Below are 12,683 nucleotides of genomic sequence, written 5' to 3'. Positions count from 1 at the left end.
GACTTGAAGGGTCTGTGCATTTGCCCTCAAGACGTGATTGCATGGAGGAAACAGAAGCAACCATGAACATTCATAGGGTGGAAGTGATAGAAATAAAGGATCAGCCTCCTTAGGCTGTCCTCCGGGCCCACAGTAACAGCATGCAAACAGCCATGCTGAAAGCAGTCTTCACTCCGGGTCGTGGTTTGGGTCTGAGCCCAGCACCGTGCTCAGGTGCCATGGCAAACTTTGGTGATGGGAAGGTTGTACCTGGGATCCTGGGGTACATGGGGGAAAAGGACCTGAAAACAAGCTCAGCTGAAGGTCTCGTTTTGATACCTTTTTTTTTCTTAGCAAAACTGATACTGGAAGCTATGGGACACACCAGCTCTCAGTCACTTGTGGCTTGATGAAGTTCACACAAGCTCATCTGGTCTTTGGCTGCAAGTGAAGCTTCTTTGTGCTCCTGGTAGTCATTGCACCCCCTAGTATTCACAGCAATGTAAGGTAAGAAACCCAAGTAATCATTGGATCATAGGAAAATCTTTGAGGTATTTCATTTTTGTGGGAAATACGAAGTGCACTTGCCCCATCCTTTCATCTTTCACAATGGCCTGTGTTAAGCTGCTGTCTGAAGGAGGAGGACTCTAGAGAGACAGTCTGTGTTGCTCCTCACTCAGCCAGAGGCATTGGCATTGAGCAACCCTGGGCACACCTTCCCCCCAACCCGAACACGCTGCCTGCACACGTGTTGGTGCCCGGCCACAGCAGAGCCCTGCCACCGGCCCCATGGTGCCACCGGCCCCATGGTGCCACCGACCCCGCGGCCCCTGCGAGGCAGCCCCCAGCAGAAGCAGGAGCAGCGGCGCTGAGCCCCTGCCTGGCTTACAGAGCCGGGGATGTCAATCCAGCAACTGTTCCAGCGCTAAGGCGATCAAGCCCTTAACACTGGGGCTGGATCCAATGCCAAGTGTCTGCTGGAGTGGTGCTAGGCACAGCATTAGCCGGAAGCAGGAGCTCCCTTTGCAGTGAAATATGGGTATTCATGTGTGTCTGTGTGTGCACTTGCATGCTCAAGACATCAAATTGGTTCATTTATATTTGGATTACCAGCTATTTTCATGCATTTAAACATTGCCAGCTGTGTTAATGATGGCTGCGGCACATCAACCGCTTCTGTTCTCTCCCAGACTTGTTATTTTTCCCACTGGTTGTTCTATCTATTATTTCATGAGAGTGTTACAGTGCAGTTTCTTTCACACAAATAGTCTCAAGTAAGAAATTGTAGTGTAGACTATATATTTTTAGCATTACTGAATTTGGACTGGCAGGATCCTGGGTTTGTTAGAGTAGAGAGAGACCTCATAGCTGGGATCAGCTACCTAGCTACAGAGGCTGAGGCAGACTGAAAAAAAGAATGTATTATCATCTTTGGGAGATGTAAAAAACATATACCTCCCCTCCAGTCCTCCAGACTATTGAGCTTTATCAGTTTTACTGCAAACTACAAATGCTTTTTGTGTAATGACAGCTCTTTAATTAGAACTTGGAAGCAATAGCATCTGCTGATTATAGCATGGTCCAGCATGTTCGTATTCCTCAGTTTTATTTCCAGCTCTGCAACTAAATTGTTGCATGCCTCAAGGCAAGTGACTTCACCTCTCAGTGTCTTTACTTCCACAGGTGGGATTAAAACCTCTGCTGGAGATCCCTGGACAGAACCTGCTCAAATGGCACAGTCTCAGAGTACTTTTCTATCCTGTGCACGTTTGGGACCCCATGTATCAGCCCAGTGGATGAGGGTTTGGGATTTGCCTTGTCCAGGCATACCCTGTGAGATACTCCAGGTTTCAACAATGGAAATTTTATAGGCTTCAATTAACTGGCTGGGCAAGAAACAACAGCTTTGCAGTAATGAGTCCTCACTTGCATGGAATGCCATTTACTGTCTGATCTCTCCTTGCCAAAGAGAGATATTAAAATCCGTCGATCCAGAGTGCATTTCTAGAGTGATGAAAAAGGGGAAAAACCCTCACTGTTTGAAGGAATCCTCAGTTCTGTTAGTAAAAGGGTTTGTTTCCCAAGAGAGCTATTATATACTAGCGATTATGGAAAAAATGAAGCAATGGAGTTCAGAGAGAGAGACAGCATGGCTAATTCTGCTGTCTGCAATCTTTCCCCCCACCTTGGTGGGGATACTGGTTTAGATGAAGGAAGATGACAGTGGTTGCTGTGATGCCTCTCTTTAAAACCTTCATTTTGGGATTGCCAGTTCAGACAACAGGAATAGAATTTTTATCCTTACAGCCAAAGGTAGCAGAGTGCTGTGCAGTCCCTTACCAAGTCACCATAGTCCATTAGGGATTTCAAATGCAGCCAACAGAAGATTGTTTTAAAGTAGCCCCAGTCACTAGATCAAACTGGGACAAAGTCAGAAGGGAAGTACCCAAGGAAACAGAGATCAGATCACTACTGAGAAGTAAATTAGTGTTACGTATGCTTACGGGCAAGCAGTGGTATAAATTACAACCAGCAAGTTGCAATTTTTTTCTAGTCTTACTTAAAAATGTTCCCAAAATCCATGAGTACAGCGTCACAGAATGCCTGTAATGCTGCAAACGCTGACCTTAAAAGACACCAGAAATCTCACTGGGAGTTTTATCCAATTGCAGTGGAAACATGAGGTCTTTAATAGTAAGAATGTTTCAATAACTTTCCCGGATTTTTTCCACTTTGGCACAGCTGTTCCCTGACAGATTGCAAAAGAGAGGAATTCAGTAGTAACAGCTTGATCCTGCAGGATGCTAAAGCCTTTCTGCCCAGGGCCGCGTGCCCTCAGCCCTCACCCAGAGCAGCTCGGCGTCTCACAGGATTACTCAGCTTTTTGCAATGTGGAGCCTTTCTTACCCACTTGGCCTTGCCACTGACTTTTCTATTTCTATTTCTGTGGAAACGAGCCAAAACCGGTGCCATTCTCTGAAGGGACTCATTAGCCTTTCTGTCTAGGAAAGGGCTCGGTGATGTCGTAGGGAAGCTGCAGAGCGATGATATGACTTGAAAATTTATGCCTGAATTTTTCCCTCTTAGAAAAGCAGCATCTCGATGCTAGATTTAGTAACAATGGCAGCATAACTGAATTGTTTATTATGTTGCATTAAGGTTATGTAAAGGAAATGTCAAGGGAAATGGCTTCCTCCTCCCATTTCTAAACCTAAGTATAGACTCTAAATGGGTGTTTATTCTGATAGAATTTAACAGTTTGGGGAGGGGTGATTTTTTTAGTTGATTAAACGGAGAAAAATATGGTATCTTTGCTACAGCTGGCATGGTCAATGCTAATTAATCCCCTTGTTCAGACATAAAGTACCCAGTATTGCATAAAGAGTCCCTGGGCTCTACCCATACAGCACTAATAGGGTCAATGGTAAAGTTCTTGCCAGCTTCAGCAGGCCAAAGGGGTTTCACGCTGTTCTGGCCCTTCCTGGTATTTGCTGCCTTGCAGAGCAGTGCATTGCAGAATTCTCTGTTGTTCAAAAGAAGGCAGAAAACATGTTTTCCCTCTTTTTGCCCTGGCCTTTCCTTGTCAGAACAAGGGAGAAAAGCAGGAGGCTGAAGCAAAACAAACATGAGCAGGGCAGGATGATATTTGGTTAGTTTGGGGGCAGCTTAGCTGGAGTGAACTGCTTGCTGGTTTTAATACAGCTGTGGTAGTCTGTGTAAGAGCAAGACACCCCCACTTCCCACCAAGCACCCCCAGGCTGCTGCTGCTCTGCACTCGGAAGGGCTCTGCCCTGTGCAAGGCGATGCTTTCCCCAGAAACAGGCCCAAACTGTTGCACTGTGTTGTAGCTGGGAATGGTGATCTTGCTTGTTAGCTGGTCCAGCACCCAGAAATCCCACTCCTTGCAGCACAGCATGTGGATCATTGCTTTGGCACTGATGCCAAATTCGCTGCTGCCAGAGCACAGCCAAGGGGAGAGCAGAAAGCCAACCCCCTCCCTGTCTGCTTTGGCAGTCCTATCTTATGCTTAAGGGCGCCGTAGAAGAGCCCATGCTGCAGGCTGAAAGGCTAGCCAGACCGTCAGGGTTGAACCAGCTGCGGTGGTGGGAAGCGTTGACTCCCGCGGCAAGGACACATGAACTGGAGGTGCTGGTGTTCCCAGTGCATAACCAGACAGGACACCTCCAGTCACCTGCTGCAGGGAGTTTAAAATTTCGGGGTGGTACTTTTCAGCTGCTGGAATGGTCATTTTTTTTAATTGCTCCAACTTGATTGCATACAATCATCTGCCCTTCAAAGAGAAAATGCAAGGAAGGATGTTTTAACGCCGAGGTCAACCTCTTCTAATTACTCCTTTAGGCCTCCTTTGCAAACTTCCTATTTGACCAGTGTTGAAAGTCAGATGAGCGTTTATCCGAATGGAGGCTGCTTTTGCCGTCCTTCACTAACCCCTTGGTCATTAACTATAGAAATTAGTCTAGGGTTTCGGCTCATACATATATAAAAAATAGATATAGAACACAATGTTGGATTACAGGCAACTGAAGTATAGGTGTAACTAAGTGAGTCATAGCCTACAGGACTGTCGTTCCTGTGAGGATTTTTAAAACATAAAGCTATGTGTAAGTATCTTCAAATGTAAGCCTTGCTTTGGTTTTAGTTTTTTGGGTTTTTTACTAAAAAGCTTTTCAGAAATGAACCACAAAGCCTGGCTTCCAAGCTGTCGGTCTGACGGGGCCAACACTGCACTGGTTCAGGGAGCGCGGGGCTGGGAGCAGCTGGCCCTGGCTCGGGTGCTCCCGGGGACCCGCGGTCCTCGCTGAGGGGCTTCCTGCTCCCCCGGCACTCATTTCCTGCCTCCGAGAAGCAGAGCTTGTTCTTTCCCTCCTCCCCACACCAGCGTGACCTTGCGTGTTTATTTTGAAAAGCTGTCTGCAAAACTCTTTAGGGTTGTTCTCTATTGTCAGGGGAAAAATCAAAATCAAGTGAACAGTCGCCTCTTTAAAAAGAACCCAAAGCAAGTGATTTTGCTTTGTGTAGCAGGGTGCACTGGCTTCTGCATCTGCAAAGGATAATGGTTACAGATTTTTCCAGCATAAAGTGGCTTATGGCTTAAATTTGTCCCACAAGTCCCTGAGGCCAGGCCTACATTAGAAGCTTATGATAATAAGGAAATGCTGGTTAAAGAAGATATTTCTTTTATGCCATTTCTGTATCATTAAAATCCCATTGTAGGTGTATAATTAAATCAACATGTTTTTTTTCCTGTTTAGGTTAGTTTACTTACTGAACTGGGAGATGCTCTGCCAGCAAAAGTACCCTTACTAGGAAAGTTTGTCATTTTTACTGTACTGAGAAAATCTGGTGTTAGAGACAGGGCTGTTATGTCAAGGCTTTTTTTAGTCTAGACTGTGTCTTCAGAACAGAGATTTAAGAGTCTTTTGGATAGCAGGTAGTTGCCAAACTGCCTTCAGCAGCCTGAGTCCTGGGCACCAAAGCCCATCAACTGTCAGTGTCACTTCTGACAAGGTGACTGCCTGTTTGTACCTCCCAGCAGCGTCAGTCTTGCCGACGAAAAGTTCCTCTCTGTTAGAGACAGGATACACAGTCTTTCCTACAGAAATATCAGCATCAAAAGCATGAGAAAAAATATGTATTTCACTTACATGCACTGCTTAAGCAAATAGCATAACTGAGGTATCAAAGCAACTTCTAAGTTGAGAATCTGAGTACTCTTTTAATTCTGATTCAGCAAACTGTTTAAGCATATGCTTATCTCTGCTATAGAGCTGCCTGGTTAAAAAAATAAAAGAGAGAACTGAAGTATAGTAGCAAAATTTCCATGCTGATTTAAGGCTTTTCTTCCCTCTGTGGTTTTCTTCTGTCTGTGATTTACAGGGAAAAAAGAAAGCAAGAGCAGCTTCTAGCTGTTCTGGCAGCCCTCAACGGTGGCCGAAAGGCACAGAACAGCCTTTTATCCAGGGAGGAGAGCAGCAGACGCAACACACAGGAGGGAAGAGTTGTTCCCACATTCTCCAAGGCTTGCAATGGTGTTTGTCAAGTGAGGCTTGTCAAGCCGCAGTGCTGCCCAGGGAGCCAGGGGAGCTATTCCTGACATCGGGCATCTCATCCAAGTGCTATTGTGACCTACGTTTTTAGCATTGCTGAGTTTATAACAGATAAAGAGAACAGGCTGCTAAAAAGAGTAAGTGAAGTAGGCTCCCAGCTTGGATTACAACAGAGAGGGAAGGCACAAAGTCATGGCTGAAGCATGAGCAGACCACAGGGTGCTCAACCCACAGAGCGGCCACAAAGCCAGGGGAGCAAAAAGCTCGTCAAGTGCCCATGCAAGCGTTGGAGAGGTTTACAGTTCTTATTCCCAGTGGGCAGCAAAGAGATGTGGTAATTAAGGCAAAGAATCTCATTGTCACGTACAGGGATTTACATTCAGAAATGCTGACAGCTCAGGAACAGGTTTGATGGTACAAGCGATAGATATGCAGAGCTGCTGGGCTACCCCGAGTATGGTCTGCTGCTCAGACAGGCAGGGCTGGGCTCCTGACTTGCCCATTCTCTCTCTGCCTTAGTCCTTCCCCGTGGAGCCCCCAGCTGCTGTTTTCCTCACCAGCCTGAAAACCCATGCCCTGACTACAAGAGAGATTTGAATTTTGAGCAAACCTGCACTAAGGTAGTTATTTTGGGCAGAGATTCTGTAAAAGCCTGTGGTTTCAGCAATTTTGCTTTGAGTTTTGGCTGGAAACCTGCACTCAAAGCGAGGTTCACATGCTGCAAAAGAACCACGCAGAAGCATTCGCACAAACTTCTGAAAGTTAAAGTTTCAGATTTGTTCAGCCCCAGAACACCCTCTTTTCGGTTCCCAGGGTGCTGGAGCGTAAAGGTGTCTCTTGGCGAGAGCAGAAGCAGTGCATATCCTTCTGCTTCTCACCCTTCTCCCTCTCCAGCCTTACCTCTAGGAGGTTTTATCCGAGGAGCTTCTGGCCGGCATCTGGCTGGATCGTTCCAGCCGCAAGGGCACCCTAACCTTGTTCGCTGTGCGCGGCAGTGAGACCCCGCAGCGCACGCTGCCTGGCTGCCTGGTAATGCATTGACTGTCAGCTCTCACAGGGCGGCCCCGGCTGAGGAGATGGGGATGACGGGATCCACTGCTCAGCCTCTGGAGGGGTAGTGGAGGAGAGAGGTGATAACACCAGCGGGCGTTCAAATCTGAGGGCCTGCTGAAGACCAGGGGAATTGCATGGCTTGGTGCTTTAACAGCAAAAAGGGTGGCAGCCTGGGATTTCAGTTGCAAATTTCCCTCTGACTGTGGGAGCTGTGAACGGTAAAGGTGACATCTGAGAAACACAGGAACGGTCAACTCTCTTTAGTGGGGATGACGGCACGGAGTGGTAGCATGGCCTGCAGCAGTCCTGCTGCTTATCTGTACGGTCCTGCAGACTTTTTGGCCCTTTTGGTTGTGTGTGTTGAATACAGGTGTTGAACCTTAGGGACTCTTGACCTGCTTCTCTTTGGCTGCGGGCCTGTTGCTGGTTCCCAGGCAGTTACTGGTCCTGCTGCGTGGGTAGTATCTGGCCTCCTATCAAGCCCAGATTTTGAGAGGGGTGTATATCATTAAGCTCAATTTTTATTTCAATGCTAATGCACTGGCAGGTAGCAGATGTAGTTTTCTTTCCCTTCCTATTCCTGTAATCCTGGTTGGATGCCTTTGCTGCATGCTGGAGGATTTCTCTGTGTCCTGTGAAGGATGAGGTTGTGGCTGTGCCCTTTATTCTATGACAAGTTCAGTATCTTTTGGAAGTGCCTGGGCTGAAATTTTTGAGTAAGGAAAGAAGGGACCCAAGTGCAGGTGATGAGTTCCCAGCCTTCCCTCCCTTCCCTGCCATCCCAGCCCCAAGGGAGAAGCAGTACCAGTCTTAGGACTCAGTGTGACGTCTGACTTCATGTAATAGCTCTGTCCTGTAACAGGTTAAATGAAGAGCCAACTATTAATACTACAAAAAGTTGGGGGAGCCTGTCTGATTTGAGATCCAAACGTGTGGCATGTTTCTAATTGTCATTGTGTGTGTCCGTCCCTAAAGCCACCCCCTCTCCAAATACACAAATGGCGCATCTAGAAGAAAGGCGCTCTGTGACTTCTCAAGCTGAGGACAGACACTGCTCCATTTGTCCTCCTCCAGTGTGCTCTCCATGCGGGGCTGGAAGTCATTAACTGGCATGTTTCCACCTACTTTGGACTCTGATCTAAGCTTATTCTGGCAGAGTTTCCTATTTGGATCTGTGTGGTGCTGGTTTCGCTGCTGCTCTGACGAAAGAATAGTTGTTTGGCGGTTTAAACACTACCTCTTTGCTTCCAATATGCCCTTATGACCTGCTCAGAAGATATGGGCTTAATAAGGCAGGATCATAGGTACTTACAGTCCCACCTGCGCAGTGGGAAGGAAGCACGTGCCTGTTTAAATGGGAAGCTGTCTGGGATACAGGAAATCTGCTCCGGAACAGGCAGTGCTGGAAGGCCCTGGCAGTATATATGAGCCATATGTAACCTGGAGCATTATTAAGTATGTTACTTGTCCCACGGGACAAAATGAGGAAATGAGCCCCATTCATCTTTGCGATCAGTGAGATTTTGTTTGAGCAAGTGGGGTAGGACTCAAGATGTTGACTAACCTTCTGGCAAAAGCGAGGATTGAAATAAAAAAGTGTGATGCTGCACAAACTCTGCCTATAGTGAACTCAGTTGACAGGGACAAAAGGTTTTAAAAGTAGCATATTGAAAGCAAATCTGTGACTAGGTGGTCCTGGAGAGATTTAATTGAGGGATATCTAAAGTATTTATTCTTTCCCAGGGGTAAGGAGAGCCATGAATAAACCAATGTGTGCTTTGATTGACAGTTAATGGCTGCATTCAGGTCTGTCCCTTATCTCACCATGAGAAATGGCTGTGGAACAAAGCCCTATCCAGGCTGCCTCTTGAGCCCAGTCAGTAGGCAGTGGGCTGAATTGCTCCTTATGGATTTACATGGCTGGGCACGTACAGCGTGTAGTAACACCATCTCTTACGTGCAACCACCTATCTTCAGAGAACTTGTAGGACTCTTATAAGGATGGTCGTGTCTATGCTGCCCTGTTACAGCTTCCTCCCAGCTGGGACCTTAAGGCCTAACGTTTTACTGTCCCAGTTGCTGAAAGGACTTTAGCTGGGCCGAGGAAGGGCTGTAAGGGAGGCTGTGCGGGTAGAGCAGAGAGCTGGGTTTCTCAAGCAATATCTCAGCCAGCTTTAGCATCTCTGTTGAAAGTATGAGAGCTGCTAGTGCTGAAGGCAAAATAACGAGAGTTCAGCCACAAGCTCTGGAGGGAGATGGTAGCCAAGAGAGGATCCCACAGATAGCTCCACTGACACCTCCTTCATGCTGAGCCGGCAGAAGGCTGAGGACTCCCTAGGTGGCCAGCAGCCAGCAGGCAGAGCAGTCCGCGCAGGTGGCCCTGCTGAGGCCCAGGTGCCAAATCTGCAGCATTATCAGCCTCGGTGGTGGGTGCTGCAGGCTGAGGTACTTGGCCTGGCAGTAGCAGCTCTCATAAGTAGAGGTACTAATTGGGCATCAAGACAGCTGAGGGCCATACGGCTTTTCCTTTGGATTTCTTCTGCTGAGCCTTGCAGATTGGTACTGGGCACCTCTTAATGAGCCTGTGTTCTCACTGAGTCTCACGTCCAGAAGCACAGGGCAGCTTAGGGCCCTTTGTTACCTTGTGCCCAGCAGAGCTTGGCCAGGACATGGCGTGTACTTTGTTCCCTGTGTCCCTCAGGAGCTGCCCAGGGCCCCTGCAAGCACAAGCTCCAAGAGGAGTCAGGGCACAAGGGGGAGAGAGGGACCTCCCTGTGCCGGACTTGGCCAGCCCTGGTGAAAACACGGAGCCCTCCAGGGAGCTGTGGACTCTGAGCTGTGTGAGCTTGTTCCCATAAATTGACCTAACCTCTCCTTGGCTGTCCTGGTTGTGCTGTGATTAGTGTGTGCAGGTTGCAGGCAGAGGGCTGACTTCTGAGTAGGAGTGGGGTTTTTGTTTGGTTTGGCTTTTTTCTTTCTCCTAGTGCAGCACTGTCAAGTCTGGGCCAACTAGCAGGGCTGCAACAGCCTTTCTGCAGGGGCTGCACAGCCTACTTGCACTGAAGAAAAAGTGGGTTTTGTTTTGGTTTGGTTTTTAATGAAAAGAAAACTATTTTCCTTTTTTTTTTTTCTCTGGATCAGTGCTCTTTGTGAGAACATTAAACTGGCTTATTTTTCCTTACCCAGACCTTTCCACAAAACACTCTTCTATATTTGTCTCTTTTAACAACTTCTCTTGCTCAAGTGAAGCATCTTAATTACAAAATAGCTCTGGGCTGCTGGTGCAGGCTTGGCAAAGCCATGCAGCCCTCCTGAGATGGATACCTGTGCAGGGCAGTGCCACCAGGTGTAAAGCTCTTCTGGCGACAAGGCAAGAATGGAGATCTGGTGCTCTGCTTGGTTTGTACCCCAAGAGTAGGGGCCTGAGCGAGGCTTCCTTTTCTGGGCTTGCTAGCAAGAGTGAATAGTGTGGGGTGGGCTTGTCAGCACAGCCAGGCTGCACATTGACAGGTGCAGGAGAGAGAACTGTGGGTGTGGAGAAGTGTGGGTGTAGAGAAACTAGTCAGTGGAGGGGTGAGGTTGGAAGGAGTGGGTAGGGAAGAGCCAGAGGCATAGGTGTCAATTAGGATACTGCTGACGTGGCTCCTGCCCACGTGCTGTTCCGGCATCACACGTGACCTTCTTCTGGGCAAACCCTCTCTGTTGGGGTTGTTGGAGTGAGGAGGGGTCTCCCAGAGGATCTCACCTTCTGAAACCCTCAGGAATTTTATCACAAGGTCCTGGAGCTTTGTGGAACGACAGCCCTGGTGTCTCCAGTGTCACGGTTCCTGCCCAGCAGCAATGCGTACAAATTTGTGCTCCGTTTCACTGCAGGCACAATCAAATGTGTAATGGCATTCAAGTATGTGCCACCCATGTCACTCAGCCTCAGAGACCTCTGAGGTGACACTGGTGCTACTGGACTTGCTGGTGCTGCCCAACTGTGCTACCGACTGCTGGGCATGGCTGTGTCCAGGGAGCTCTATCAGGGACACATGTTGTGTCACGGGGGGTGGCCCCTGTGGTCCCATGGCCATCTGGTTCTGCAGCGGGCATCTGCCCTCATTCTCCTTGGCAGCGTATTTCTCCTCTTCCTCCCCAGCCCTGAGAGCCACAGCTCTTCTGAGTGCGCTGGAGCAGTGAGATCCCTAGGTGATGGCAGGCAGAGCCCCTTACATCAGGCAGCACCACTGCCAGGCTGGAGGGGTGGGTGTGTCAGGGAAACCGAGCATCCTTTGGATGGGGAACAGGTGGTCCTGGCATTATCTGCCCCCTCTCACTGTATATAATGCCCAGTAGAGACGAGGAAGAAATGAAAGTTGCTTTTTCCCATCTGTTTCTTTAAATGTAGGTGCCGTGTAACTGAATCCTGAACCTCGAGGAGGTGTGCTGAAAATATGGGAGTTCACAGCGAGGTCACTCATGGGTCATGAAGCAGCAAAACACGGTCTCTGCCACCACAGGGCAGGGAAGGAGGTTAATGTTTCACAGTTTAGTTAGATGAGCGGAGTAGCTCTGTCAGTGTTTCACTTGGTAGAAATTATTTATTGACAAGGAGGGTTTCCAGACTGTCCCGAGGTAAATTCTTTGGGAAACTTGGGATTTCTTCCAAGTTGAGAGGAGCTATTTGGATCATGAGTTGAAAACTGACCCAGGGATGCACACTCCTATCTATCAGTTACATTTAGGAATGGAAAGATTAAAAAACTCTGAGGCAGAGCCAAGCACTTACAAAGCAGAAGTCTGCATCGATCCCAGTGGTAAAATGCCAAGCCTTGTGATTTCCTGGACCAAGTGCAGAGAAATGAAAAATATGAATAAGCCAAATACTGAGATCCTCATTACAGAAAAGGGCCACTTGAGAGTACCTAAGATCTGGCCTCTCATCAGGGAGATACAATAATTGAGGAAGCTCTCATTGCAGTCCTCGGCCATAGCCTTGTGCTCAGCATCCTTAGCATTTTTCCTCATCTGCCAGCTTTCTTTTTGTTTCCATTCCAATTAAAAAAAAAAAAAAAAAGGAGACGGAACTACCTGCTCTATTTTTAATCCTATTTGTCTGTAGATAAACTGCATGTTAGATGATTCATAGATCTTTATCACTTCATAAACTTTAGACTATAAAAAGCCTACTCCTCTTTTTTGACTGATAAACAACTATGTAAGCCTTGATGCTGTTACTCGAAATCTAAGTTAGACACAGCACTTCTGAGAGCATTTGTTAGTTCCTCAAGTGGGCCATGTGGCCTTCGCAGAGCCAGAGGGGAGTTTGTCCACTTGTGTGGCATTCAGGAAGCACGACTACCCGGTTTCATCTAGAAAGACCAAACTATGGAGCCCATCGGGTTAAGGAAAAGTTGGGCATGGGTGCAGGGTGTGTTTGACCATGCCAGGGGCTGGGCCCAGCAGTCTGCATCTGGTGGTCATACCTTTAAACCCTAGTGCTGCTAATTAAATTAGAATTTGCATGTGGTGAGGGTTTGGGATTTTAGGTGCCAGCATGGCTCTTCACACTGACCCCTCCGTTCCTGTGGCAAGTGCAGT

This window comes from Gavia stellata, chromosome 13, assembly GCF_030936135.1.
Source record: "Gavia stellata isolate bGavSte3 chromosome 13, bGavSte3.hap2, whole genome shotgun sequence".
Classification (NCBI taxonomy): Eukaryota; Metazoa; Chordata; class Aves; order Gaviiformes; family Gaviidae; genus Gavia; species Gavia stellata.
This window is presented reverse-complemented; position numbering follows the sequence as displayed.